Consider the following 14,023-nt stretch of genomic DNA (forward strand, 5'->3'; position numbering starts at 1 on the left):
ATTCTCTCTTCAAGTTCTTTTTAGAACTATATCGATTAAGCAAGCCTTTTTCTAAAGCTTGTGGCGTCATTCCCTCATTGATACTTCTGGTTCCTAGTTTAAATAACTAGAGGATCAAAGTCCTTTCATACCATCCCTTATAGAACTTATAAGAAACGGGTCTTTGCTCCTTTATAGCATTGGTTCCTTCTTAGTTTCATAAGATACAATCTGTCCATCACCATTATCACGCCTATATCATCACCATATTCCATCACCATATCACGCCAATAACATCATCCTTTCATTACCATTTCATCACCATTAAATCATCCTTCATTCATCAACAAGGCATACTTCATCACCACCATTGGAGGCCGAAGTCAACATCACTTGAAGGAGATTTATTCAACATTTCCGCAGCCCAACTTTGATAACTATTCTATCCATTTCAAATCTTTTCATTTCTATTTACTTTTCATTTCTTAATTATCATATTACTTAATCAATTCTTCTTCTTCTGTGCAGATTACTTTCAATCCAAGGTGTAGCATTTGGTGTCTCTCCTAGATCGGGAAACAACAAGGTTGCCAACTTCTCCATAATTGAAGAAGCCTGGTTAGCCTCACATCACATCTCCCTTGGCCGAATGGTTCATGCTTGTTCATCTTGGCGCCAATTTCCTCTCCTTGGCTGAATAGTCATGTGCCTTATCATGTTTGGTGCCAAAGCTTCCATGTGAAAGGCATGTGGTGTGATCGAATAGGCTTGGAGCTCTATCTCATGTCTCTTGGTGATTTAAGCCTCCAATGCTAGCAATTCCTTCACCAACGTGCTCCAAGATGAAAAGGCATCTTCATGGGCAGCATCATTCATGAAAGGTCACAATGTTTGAGAAAGGTGTCCCTTCATGTTTGAGCTGCTTATGGTGTGAATGAGCTAAAGGTGAGCTGGCCATAGATGACTTGTGACATGGTGAACGTTTGGGCAGCTCCTTGTGAAAAGGTACCTCTTGAGGTGGCAACTATTCGCGAAAAGGTACGATTTCACAAATATTGACTTAGGATATATTTGAAGTGTCCTAAGTGGTGATGATGGTGCAACTCCCCAGCTAAAATAAGGCCATCTTATAGCTCAAATCTTCAGCTCAATCTAGCTATAAGCTCACGGCCTCCGGATAACTTTTCACCAATTGTTCCTTGTGCTCTCCTAATCAATCCCATGTAAGTTTCCTTGCTGTTACATGCTCCATTTAGCTCTAATGGAACTCCCATGTGTTGGCCGAATGTGCCTACATGCATAACATAAAGAAATAAACTAAGTATATTAGCTTATATAATGTGTATATTATAAGATTGTGACTATAGTATATGATAATAACTTGTATCTCATATATAAATGGTTAACTTATTATCATAATAAATATAGGTATAATATATATATATATATATATATATATATATGAAAATAACTATCTTATAACATATGAAATAAGCATCTATAGGTATAAAGATAGAAAGTTTCTTCCCTGGAGAGGTTGGAATAGCCATGGTAAATATGATGCTGAATTGGATCACATCATCCTCCCCTTCTTTTAATCGATTTGTCGTCAAATCGAATGATCGTCTTTTCCTAGTGTCCTTCCTTTCAATCTTTACAAAAAGGTTCATATCCGTCGAAAGACTGCTTTGGAAGTTCTTAACCTGAAAAGAAAGAAAACTTTCATTAGTAAAAATGTGATCAAACATAACTAAAGTTAAGAAATACTTCCTGTAAATTGTATGTTCAAAGTTCATGTCTATTGAAGTCATTTTGCTTTGAACGTTTACGCCCTTTTGCATTCCAAAAATCATGTCCCTTTGTTCTTTAATAGATGTTTGCATTGAGTCGTGAAAGATGGTGACTCTTGGAATGGTGATGTTCTCATAAGTCACGCCCCTTGGTTGAAAAATCGCTTCCCTTTGATTTTCATTAGGCATAACTCTTGATTCTTGAAGGATCACGTCCTTTGGATGAAGAATTACCACTCTTTGCTTTTCAAAAATCGCACCTTTTGGCTCTTGAAGGATCACGTCCTTTAATTTCCCAAATGGATGGATTGTGTCACTTGGATCATCCTGCAAATCAAAGGAAATTCCTGCATTGTCAAAGTTAGAAAAATCTTCATTGACCTTGCACCTCGTCAGTAAACATTTTTGTAACAAACACTTAGATGTATAAGAACTTGTTTTTGGAATGTTTTCTTCCTGGATTAACTTCGATTTTCCTTTCCTCATGGCCTCAACACTTTGTTTCATCTTGATTTGCTCAACTTGGACTTGTTTAGGCGTCAAGGGTGTTAGGATGATCTTCTTTCCACCATGGTTGAATGAATACTGATTGGTAAAACAATCATGAATGGTCCTCCTATCATATTGCCATCGTCTTCCAAGGAGTAAATGGCTAGCATGCATAGGAACAACATCGCACATAACCTCGTCCTTGTACTTACCAATTGAAAAAGGGACCATCACCTATTTGTTGACATTAAGTTCACCTCATTCATTGAGCCATTGTAGTTTGTAGGGATTTGGATGTTTCAACGTTTGCAATCCCAATTTCTCCACCATGATGGTACTGGCAACATTAGTACAACTCCCTCTGCCTATAATCATGAAACACACTTTTTCATTCACATGGCAGCGGGTATGAAAGATGTTTTCCCGTTGTGCATCGTCTTCTACTACTTGGGCACTTAGACTTCTCTTGACCACTAGGGCTTCACCTTCCACAGGAGCACCAATTTCGGTTTCTTCCTCCACTTCTGTTGGTGGTGCTTCTTCTTCTTCATGGTCAGATTCAATCTCACCATTTCCAAGTAATAACATGGTGTTTCTATTGGGACATTGTGTGGATATATGCTCTGATGTGATCTTGTCTAGCTCCAAATTTCTCCATGATTTGATCGCACCATGGACGTTATTTAAATCTGGTTCTAAGGGAGTTCTACCTTACTTTATCTTATATTTACTTATTTATGCACTATATATTATTATAAGCATACAATTTCATATTAGACTATGCTTGAATTATCATAACATGTGCATTCATTCATTATGTCCTATGGTTTGCATCATTGATTGATATTCATGCATATAATCTATAGTTGTAATAATAATATTCATTCATTATCGTATGATGCATGAGTTATTATTATAACTTATAGTTCACATCTTTATAATATGCACATTCTTATTACTTTATAATAATTCATATACTTAGCTTATATTATGCTTTCTTTTGTAGGTGCATGTTCGGCCACATGTTGGGAACTGATTTAAAGCTAGCATGGGAGTCAATAAGCTAGGAAATCTTACAAAGGATGACTCGGGAGATCATGAAGAACAAATGGTGAAAAGTTGCTAGCTGACCCCCGAGCTCATAGCTCACTTGAGCTGGACTTTTAAGCTAGCTAGAGACTTCATTTAAGCTGGAGAGTTGCACCATCATCTTCACCAAATAGAGCACTACAAATATAGTCTAGGTCAATTTTTGTGGATTCATACCTTTCTGCGAAGAGTTGCCATTCCGAGAAGTACCTTTTCAGAAGGAGTTGTCCTATGACTTGTACACATGTCCTTCATCTATGGCCAGCTCAACTTCAGCTCAAACTCATGGGAAGTAGCTCAAATGATGAAAGGTTGTTTCACACAAATGTGACCTTTCATAATTAGTTGCTGCCCCATTGATGCCATGTACCCTAGACACATGTTTGATGCCAAGTCATGCCTAAGTTGATATCATCACGTTTTCATCTACAAAGGGAGTACTTTTGAACATCTTTATATTGAATTTACTTATTATTAGCTTTATAATATATGTTATTATAATATATATTATGATAAGAATATTAGTTAAGTAACTTAGTATGAATTCATATTACACATTTTTTATCTTAATATGTTAAGCATGTTAGGATAGTTTTATTATCATATTAAGCATGATTGTTATATATACATCAAGGCAGCATACTTATAATGCATTTCATTAGTTTATTTGCATTCATATTAACTCTTAGGCTTTATACATTATCTTACACATATTAGGAGATGATGTACTTAGCTCATGACCATCATACTTAGCTCCCATTACCATAAACAAACATGGCAGCAAGGTATTTAGCTCGTTTTAGCTCAATATCATGAACTTACCTTGTTTCCTTGCACATGTAGGCACATTGGAGCATGGCACACGTTGAGGTAGCTTGGTGAATGATTTGGACTTCATACATAGCTCACAAACAGCTCACAAAGTACAAAGCAGCTCATGGAATGCTAAGGGAAGCTCGGTTCAGCTGAAGAAGCTTCAGGCTAGCTAAACTTAGCTAGTTGGACTATTTGAAGCTGAGTTGCTAAAAGTGATGACAAAGGTAGCTGAATGTAGCTGAACATGTTGTTATGGAGCTCAAAAGGACTCGGCTAGGGAGATCATTCATAAACAGCCCCATTCTTGCTAGCTAGCTCAACACTCAAGCTAGCTTGGAAGGAGACACATGCACGCCTAAGATAGAACCCATGACCAGCCATCATTCCATGCGCAAGGCTACACCACAAGCATCCTAGAGAGACCATGTGCACACCTTGTGACCAGACCACCATGTGATTGGCGTGTGACTTCATTTAGGCGCCAAGATGAAGAGTCCTCTTACCATTCGGCCAAGCACTCCTTTCTCTCCAATTTGGCGCCAACTTGAAGGGGTACAAGCACTATTCGGCCAAAGGATATTTTCCTTCAATTAAACCGAACCATCCTCTCTATTTGTAATTAAATTATGTCATTTCATAAGAGGCACAAGGGCTGGCCGAAACCTCTTGTAATCATTCGGCCATTTCCTTCCATTTCCTATAAATAGGAAAGCATATTTCATTTGGAAAGAGACCTTTCATTCAATTAAAGTGAGATTATTCTCTTCTTAAGTCCTGGTGACTTTTTATCGACTTATCAAGTATTTTATACTTGTGGCGTCAACCCCTTTTCTTTCATCTTGATACTTCTGGTTCCTAGTTCATATAACTAGTGGGTCAAAGTACTTAATACCACCCCTTGAAGAAGCAATATAAAGATTGGGTCTCTGCTCTCTATAGCATTGGTTTTTCTTTGAGATTTCTTCAAGATACTATCCTCACAACCATCCTTTTATTTCATCACCATAACCATAGCCTTATCAACTATCTTCCGCTTCCATTACTCATTATTTAAATAGCCTACCAGTTCACCCATACGTCTACCACCCTTAACCATTCTATTTTGAGCCATTCACTTTGCAGGTTGTTTTGCTTCCTTCCTAGATCCACAATCATTTGAAAAGGTACAAGTACCTTACATCAAGCGGTAATCAGAGCTTTGGTGGAAGAAGCAACGTGCAACAACAACAAAGAAGAAAATACAAAAAGAAGTGCAAAAGTGAAGTGCAAAGTCGAAGAAGAAAAAAAAAATCAGCAAAAGAAAAAAGAAGCACTCAAAAAGATTGAAAGCACTCAAAAAGAAGAAAAAGAAAGAAAGAAAAGTTGGAAGCACTCATCAACAAGTTTCATCACCAAGCCATTCAAGTAAGCCTTTAAATTTGATTGTGGTGATAGAAGGTTGTAAAGTGACTTGTGTAAGTAACCCCTTTCATTCTCTTCTTTCTAATTTCTAAGCCACCTTTTCAATTATATTTGCTTTCCATTCCTACTAACCATTTGCAGCCGACGCCAAACAAGTGAAATTACTCGATATAGTCTTGAGTAAAAGTTCATTAGAACTTGAGACAAGAGAATTGAGGAAAAAGGCTGGAGCGTGTGTGAGATCAGAAGAGGACAAGTAAAAGCCATTAAAGTCCTAGAGTGCAAACACGAGCGGATTGAGTGACATCAAGTTTTCTTGGAGTGACTCGTGAGGTTTTGTGAGAGTATATTCTGGTAAGGTCTTTTACACATCTTATTCTTTTCTTATTTATTAACCATGTCTCGGAGTTTAGGACAATCCCCAGAAAGAGATTCCCCTAATTTGCAGACTCAAGCCGTTATGCGTGAAATGGCAAGATTGCTAAAATTAGAATTGGAGCCTTTGCAAGATCGTCTGGATCAATTAGAAGTATCTCTAGGCAATCGGAGAGTAAATCGCCCTAGAATGGAAGAAGAATTAGAAGAGGAAGAGGCTGAAGTAACATCAGTAGCAAGGAGAGATGTTCATCGAAATCAAAATGACAACTTCAGCAACATTAAAGTGACTATTCCTCCATTTCAAGGACGAACTGATCCAGAAGCATATCTTGATTGGGTAATCAAAATTGAACACATTTTTGAATGCCAAAACTATACGGAGCAAAAGAAGGTTAGACTTGCTGCTATGGAATTCGTTGACTATGCCTTAGTTTGGTGGGATCAGTTGGTGAGTTCAAGAAGACGAAATGGTGAACGCCCCATCACAACTTGGGAAGAAATGAAGGCTATTATGAGAAAAAGGTAATCACTATCACCGAGATCTCTATCATAAGTTACAAAATCTGAAACAAGGAAGCAAGAACGTTGAAGATTATTTCAAGGAGATGGAGATTGCCATGATCCGAGCCAATGTGGATGAAGATAGAGAAGCAACAATGGCAAGGTTCTTATCTGGTCTAAATATTGATATTGCTAACCTTGTTGAACTTCAGCATTATGTAGAAATTGAAGAGATGGTGCATGTGGCCATGAAAATTGAAAGACAACTCAAGAGGAAATCCTACACTAGGAGCAGTCCAAATTCGGCCACCAAATGGAAGCAAGAACCTATTACCTTCCGGAAACAAACTCCAATCCAACCAAAGGATCGCACAGAGATACCCAAATCTGCACAAATGGGCAAATCTAGCAAGGGTAAAGAAAAGCAAACCAGCACTTTTGAGAGATCAAGAGACATCAAATGTTTCAAGTGTTTCGGAAAAGGACATGTTGCTAGTCAATGTCCCAACCGAAATGCCATGATGATACTTGACAATGGAGATATTGTATCAGATTCTGATGAACCTATTTTTGACGAGGAACCTGAAATAATACAAGACGAAGAAACAGAAGAAAATGCAGATCATGGTGAAATGCTTGTTTCAAAGAGGTGCCTACAATCACAAACATCCCAAGAGGATATTCAAAGAAACAATATCTTTCATACAAGATGCCATGTCAAGGATAAGGTTTGCACAATGATCATCGATGGAGGAAGTTGCACAAATGTAGCCAGCACTCTTATGATTGAAAAACTTGGATTGGCAACGTCAAAGCATCCTACTCCGTATAAACTCCAATGGCTCAATGAAGGAGGTGAGTTAAATGTTACCAAACAGGTTCTAATTCCTTTTTCAGTTGGTAGGTACAAGGACGAGGTGCTTTGTGACATTGTCCCTATGCATGCTAGCCACATTTTACTTGGGAGACCTTGGCAGTATGATAAAAGAGCTATTCATGATTGTTTTCATAATCAATATACTTTTAAGCATGATGGACGCAAGGTGACCTTGATGCCTTTAACGCCAAAAGAAGTGCAACAAGATCAGTTGCATATGAGAAAGAGTGTACAAGCATGGCGCAAAGACAAAACCCCGACAAAGAATGAAGAGGAACAAAACAAGAAACCAAACTTCTTCATAGAGAAACATGATGGTTCAATGCTGGAAAATGAAAGGTTTTCTACAAACAATGGTGATATTTGGGACTTAAAGTCGCAACTCTTCACCAATGGTTTTAATCTTCAAAAGGTAAGTAACCTTTCATATGAAACCTTTTCTTTTCTCACTTTTCAGGACCAACCACGTAAAAGGTCACTTCCAAAAGGGATATCCTTAGATAAAGATCATTCCCAAAAGGTATCTGTTGGTAAATCATATTCCAAAGAAAGACCTAAAAGGAAATCTTACAAAAGGTACCTAATGGAAGAACACAAACGTTCAAAGAATACTTTCTATTAGCAAAGAGGCGTGAGGCTATGCAAGGACAGAATGAACTCGATTTGAGGACAAATCGCCCTAAAGAAGGGGGGGATGATATCATCACGTTTTCATCTACAAAGGGAGTACTTTTGAACATCTTTATATTGAATTTACTTATTATTAGCTTTATAATATATGTTATTATAATATATATTATGATAAGAATATTAGTTAAGTAACTTAGTATGAATTCATATTACACATTTTTTATCTTAATATGTTAAGCATGTTAGGATAGTTTTATTATCATATTAAGCATGATTGTTATATATACATCAAGGCAGCATACTTATAATGCATTTCATTAGTTTATTTGCATTCATATTAACTCTTAGGCTTTATACATTATCTTACACATATTAGGAGATGATGTACTTAGCTCATGACCATCATACTTAGCTCCCATTACCATAAACAAACATGGCAGCAAGGTATTTAGCTCGTTTTAGCTCAATATCATGAACTTACCTTGTTTCCTTGCACATGTAGGCACATTGGAGCATGGCACACGTTGAGGTAGCTTGGTGAATGATTTGGACTTCATACATAGCTCACAAACAGCTCACAAAGTACAAAGCAGCTCATGGAATGCTAAGGGAAGCTCGGTTCAGCTGAAGAAGCTTCAGGCTAGCTAAACTTAGCTAGTTGGACTATTTGAAGCTGAGTTGCTAAAAGTGATGACAAAGGTAGCTGAATGTAGCTGAACATGTTGTTATGGAGCTCAAAAGGACTCGGCTAGGGAGATCATTCATAAACAGCCCCATTCTTGCTAGCTAGCTCAACACTCAAGCTAGCTTGGAAGGAGACACATGCACGCCTAAGATAGAACCCATGACCAGCCATCATTCCATGCGCAAGGCTACACCACAAGCATCCTAGAGAGACCATGTGCACACCTTGTGACCAGACCACCATGTGATTGGCGTGTGACTTCATTTAGGCGCCAAGATGAAGAGTCCTCTTACCATTCGGCCAAGCACTCCTTTCTCTCCAATTTGGCGCCAACTTGAAGGGGTACAAGCACTATTCGGCCAAAGGATATTTTCCTTCAATTAAACCGAACCATCCTCTCTATTTGTAATTAAATTATGTCATTTCATAAGAGGCACAAGGGCTGGCCGAAACCTCTTGTAATCATTCGGCCATTTCCTTCCATTTCCTATAAATAGGAAAGCATATTTCATTTGGAAAGAGACCTTTCATTCAATTAAAGTGAGATTATTCTCTTCTTAAGTCCTGGTGACTTTTTATCGACTTATCAAGTATTTTATACTTGTGGCGTCAACCCCTTTTCTTTCATCTTGATACTTCTGGTTCCTAGTTCATATAACTAGTGGGTCAAAGTACTTAATACCACCCCTTGAAGAAGCAATATAAAGATTGGGTCTCTGCTCTCTATAGCATTGGTTCTTCTTTGAGATTTCTTCAAGATACTATCCTCACAACCATCCTTTTATTTCATCACCATAACCATAGCCTTATCAACTATCTTCCGCTTCCATTACTCATTATTTAAATAGCCTACCAGTTCACCCATACGTCTACCACCCTTAACCATTCTATTTTGAGCCATTCACTTTGCAGGTTGTTTTGCTTCCTTCCTAGATCCACAATCATTTGAAAAGGTACAAGTACCTTACATCATAAGTTGATGTTCATCTTCACGCCATGGAGGAGTCCACGCCTTAAGCATTCTACACCATCCATGTGAGTGCCACATGACCAGCCAACCATGTGCTTTGCATGTGAATGAAATAGGTGCCAAAATGAAGAGGCTTCTCTCTATTCGGCCTAAAAATCATCATGCTTCAAGTTGGCGCCAAGATGAAGAGATATGGGAACCATTCGGCCAAAGACATCTCCCCTCATCCAAGCATCATTTATTTTCGTTTTAAGACATGAACTCTGCCGAAAAGGCATGTATTTATTTGGCCAAGCCTTTACAAATTTATAAATAGGCTTTGGCATTCATTTGTAAACCGAACCCTTTGATAATTAAAATCCTTTTGTGAGATTATTCTCTCTTCGAGTTCTTTTTAGAACTATATCGATTAAGCAAGCCTTTCTAAAGCTTGTGGTGTCATTCCTTCACCTTGATACTTCTGGTTCTTAGTTTAAATAACTAGTGGGTCAAAGTCCTTTCTTACCATCCCTTGTAAGACTTATAAGAAACGGGTCTTTGCTCTTTATAGCATTGGTTCTTTCTTAGTTTTATAAGATACAATCTGTCCATCACCATTATCACGCTTATATCATCACCATAGTCCATCACCATTATCACGCCTATATCATCACCATATTCCATCACCATATCACGCCCATATTATCACCAACTTATAAATTTCCATTTCTTCATCTTTGAATTATCCTTTATCCTCAACAAGGCATTCGTCCATCACCACCATTGGAGGTCGAATCCATCATCACTTGAAGGATCATTATACAACACTTCCGCAGCCCTTCTTTGATAACTAATCTATCCATTTCAATTCTTTCCATTTCCATTTACTTTTCATTTCTTAATTATCATATTACTTAATCAATTCTTCTTCTTTTGTGCAGATTACTTTCAATCCAAGGTGTAGCATTTGGTGTCTCTCTAGATCGGGAAACAACAAGGTTGCCAACTTCTCCATTATTGAAGAAACCTGGTTAGCCTTACATCAAGCGGTAATCAGAGCTTTGGTGGATTGACATACAAACTGCTACAAAAAAAAAGCAACAAGAAAGAAGAAAACAAAAGAGAAAAGAAAAAGACTCCTACATCAAATTTGGAGTGCAAAAGAAATAAAAGAAAAAGAAGAAAATCAAAAGCAAAAGAAAAATGAAGCAAGTTGCAAAGTACACTCAAAGAGAAGCACCATACAATCTGCCCAACATCAAACTTGAAGGAGGTATCATTATTGTTTCTTGTGAAGGAAGATAGTAAGTGTTGCAACTTGAGTTGTAAGTTATCTTCACTTATTTACTATTTCATTTCCTTTTCTTTCATATTTTCTTATTCCATTACCTTATCATCTTTCTTAACCTTTTCTAGCCTATCCTTTATCATATACCCTAACCATTTCTAAACCGACGCACAAACTAAAGAAACTTGCTCAATCTTGAGTTAGTTCTTAAAAAGGACCCACAAGAGAGAATCGAGTGGAAAAAGGCATACGAGAGGGTGAGATCAGAAGGGGGATCGAAAAAGCCAAGATTATATCCCCGAGTGCAAACACGAGTGTGAGTGGAATCTGAACTTTCTTTGGAGTGACCAAGTGAGGCTTTGTGAGTGCGCTGGTAAGGTTTAATTTTTTTTCTACTAACAATGCCTTCTGATCTTCCATATTTCCAAACATTAGAGGACGAACAACAAAGAAAAAACACATTTCACACTCGTTGACATGTAGATGGTAAAGTGTGTCTTGTAGCTATTGACGGAGGAAGTTGTACAAACATTGCAAGCACATACACGTTGAACAAATTGGGGCTTTCAACGATTAAACATTCCATCCCATATGAATTGCAATGGTTTAATGACGAGGAAGAGTTGATGGTCACTGAACAAGTACTTGTGCCATTCTCAATTGGAAGGTACAAAGACGAGATTCTATGCGACGTGGTGCCTATGAATACGAGTCATTTGCTGTTTGGACGACCATGGCTATTTGACAAACGGACTATCCATGATGGATTCACAAATCGATACTCAATCATCCCCAATGAAAGAAAATTCATTTTGACTCCATTATCTCCTAGCCGAGTGAGTGAAGATCAAACTCATTTGAAAATGAGAATTGAAGCAATGAACAAGCAACTTAAAGATAATACAACTGAAGGAGAACGTTTGGAGGAAGAATCAAATGAAGAAAAGCTTTTTGAAGTTGAACAAAAGAGAGCGGATGTAGAAAACGTTGGAGTTGAAAATGAGAAGAATGAATTTAGAGAAAAAGAGGAGAGTGAAGAACAAATTTTATCTAACCTTTCTTCTCCTATCATTCCTTTTGTTTTGCAGGACCATTCAAGGGACATATCTTTTCAAGGAGATGAATCAAGAATCATGGCTGTTGGAGGACTAAAAGATGTGACTTTTGGTGATCCACAAAACATGTCTCTTGATATTTTAAAGGAAGTGTCACATGAAATACCTAGAGTAGCAACCGTTGACATTCCAAGTACATTGCCAATTATGAAAAGAATTCCGCAACCAACTGCCATTAAACATCCACCCTGGTTTGATATGTCTATTCATCTTGTCAATAGTTTTTCATTTACTTATTTTGATTCATTTTGCAGCAATTCAATTCATGTATGTGGCATTATGTTATCAATTTGTGATGACAAGGATGATTCAAAAGACACAATTTGTCAAGGGAAAGAGCCAAGAGACGTGAATCATAAAGGCTTAATGGACGTGACCCTTCAAGAGCATAAAATCGTGAATTTTCATGATCCAATGGACATGACTTTTGGGATGCCAAGGGACATGATCATTCAAAGCAACATGTCTTCAACAGACATGAATTTTAACCAACCATCAAACACCAACAGGAAGTACAATTTTCCTTTATTTGTATTTAATCGTGTTTTTACTTATGAGAGTTATATTTCTTTTCAGGTCATGTACATTCAAAGCACTTATTCAAAGGACATGACTTATGAAAAGAAACATTTCATAAAGATCCCCGTTGCATATACAGGATGGGAGGACACTAAGGAGAAGTCACCTTTCGATTTGAGGACAAATCGCTCAAAAGAAGGGGAGGATGATGTGATCCTGTCTAGCTCCAAATTTCTCCATGATTTGATCACACCATGGAGGTTATTCAAATCTGGTTCTAAGGGAGTTCTACCTTACTTTATCTTATATTTACTTATTTATGCACTATATATTATTATAAGCATACAATTTCATATTAGACTATGCTTGAATTATCATAACATGTGCATTCATTCATTATGTCCTATGGTTTGCATCATTGATTGATATTCATGCATATAATCTATAGTTGTAATAATAATATTCATTCATTATCGTATGATGCATGAGTTATTATTATAACTTATAGTTCACATCTTTATAATATGCACATTCTTATTACTTTATAATAATTCATATACTTAGCTTATATTATGCTTTCTTTTGTAGGTGCATGTTCGGCCACATGTTGGGAACTGATTTAAAGCTAGCATGGGAGATCATGAAGAACAAATGGTGAAAAGTTGCTAGCTGACCCCCGAGCTCATAGCTCACTTGAGCAGGACTTTTGAGCTAGCTAGAGACTTCATTTCAGCTGGAGAGTTGCACCATCATCTTCACCACACAGAGCACTACAAATATAGTCTAGGTCAATTTTTGTGGATTCGTACCATTCCGTGAAGAGTTACCATTCCGAGAAGTACCTTTTCACAAGGAACTGTCCTATGACTTGTACACATGTCCTTCATCTATGGCCAGCTCAACTTAAGCTCAAACTCATGGGAAGTAGCTCAAATGATGAAAGGTTGTTTCACACAAATGTGACCTTTCATAATTAGTTGCTGCCCCATTGATGCCATGTCACCTAGACACATGTTTGATGCCAAGTCACGCCTAAGTTGTTCATCTTCACGCCATGGAGGAGTCCACGCCTTAAGCATTCTACACCATCCATGTGAGTGCCACATGACCAGCCACCCATGTGCTTTGCATGTGAATGAAATAGGCGCCAAAATGAAGAGGCTTCTCTCTATTCGGCCTAAACATCATCATGCTTCAAGTTGGCACCAAGATGAAGAGATATGGGAACCATTCGGCCAAAGACATCTCCCCTCATCCAAGCATCATTTATTTTCGTTTTAAGACATGAACTCTGGCGAAAAGGCATGTATTTATTCGGCCAAGCCTTTACAAATCTATAAATAGGCTTTGGCATTCATTTGTAAACCGAACCCTTTGATAATTAAAATCCTTTTGTGAGATTATTCTCTCTTCAAGTTCTTTTTAGAACTATATCGATTAAGCAAGCCTTTCTAAAGCTTATGGCGTCATTCCTTCACCTTGATACTTCTGGTTCTTAGTTTAAATAACTAGTGGGT

This window comes from Hibiscus syriacus, unplaced genomic scaffold (genome assembly GCF_006381635.1).
Source record: "Hibiscus syriacus cultivar Baekdansim isolate YM2019G1 unplaced genomic scaffold, ASM638163v2 tig00117034_pilon, whole genome shotgun sequence".
Taxonomy (NCBI): domain Eukaryota; kingdom Viridiplantae; phylum Streptophyta; class Magnoliopsida; order Malvales; family Malvaceae; genus Hibiscus; species Hibiscus syriacus.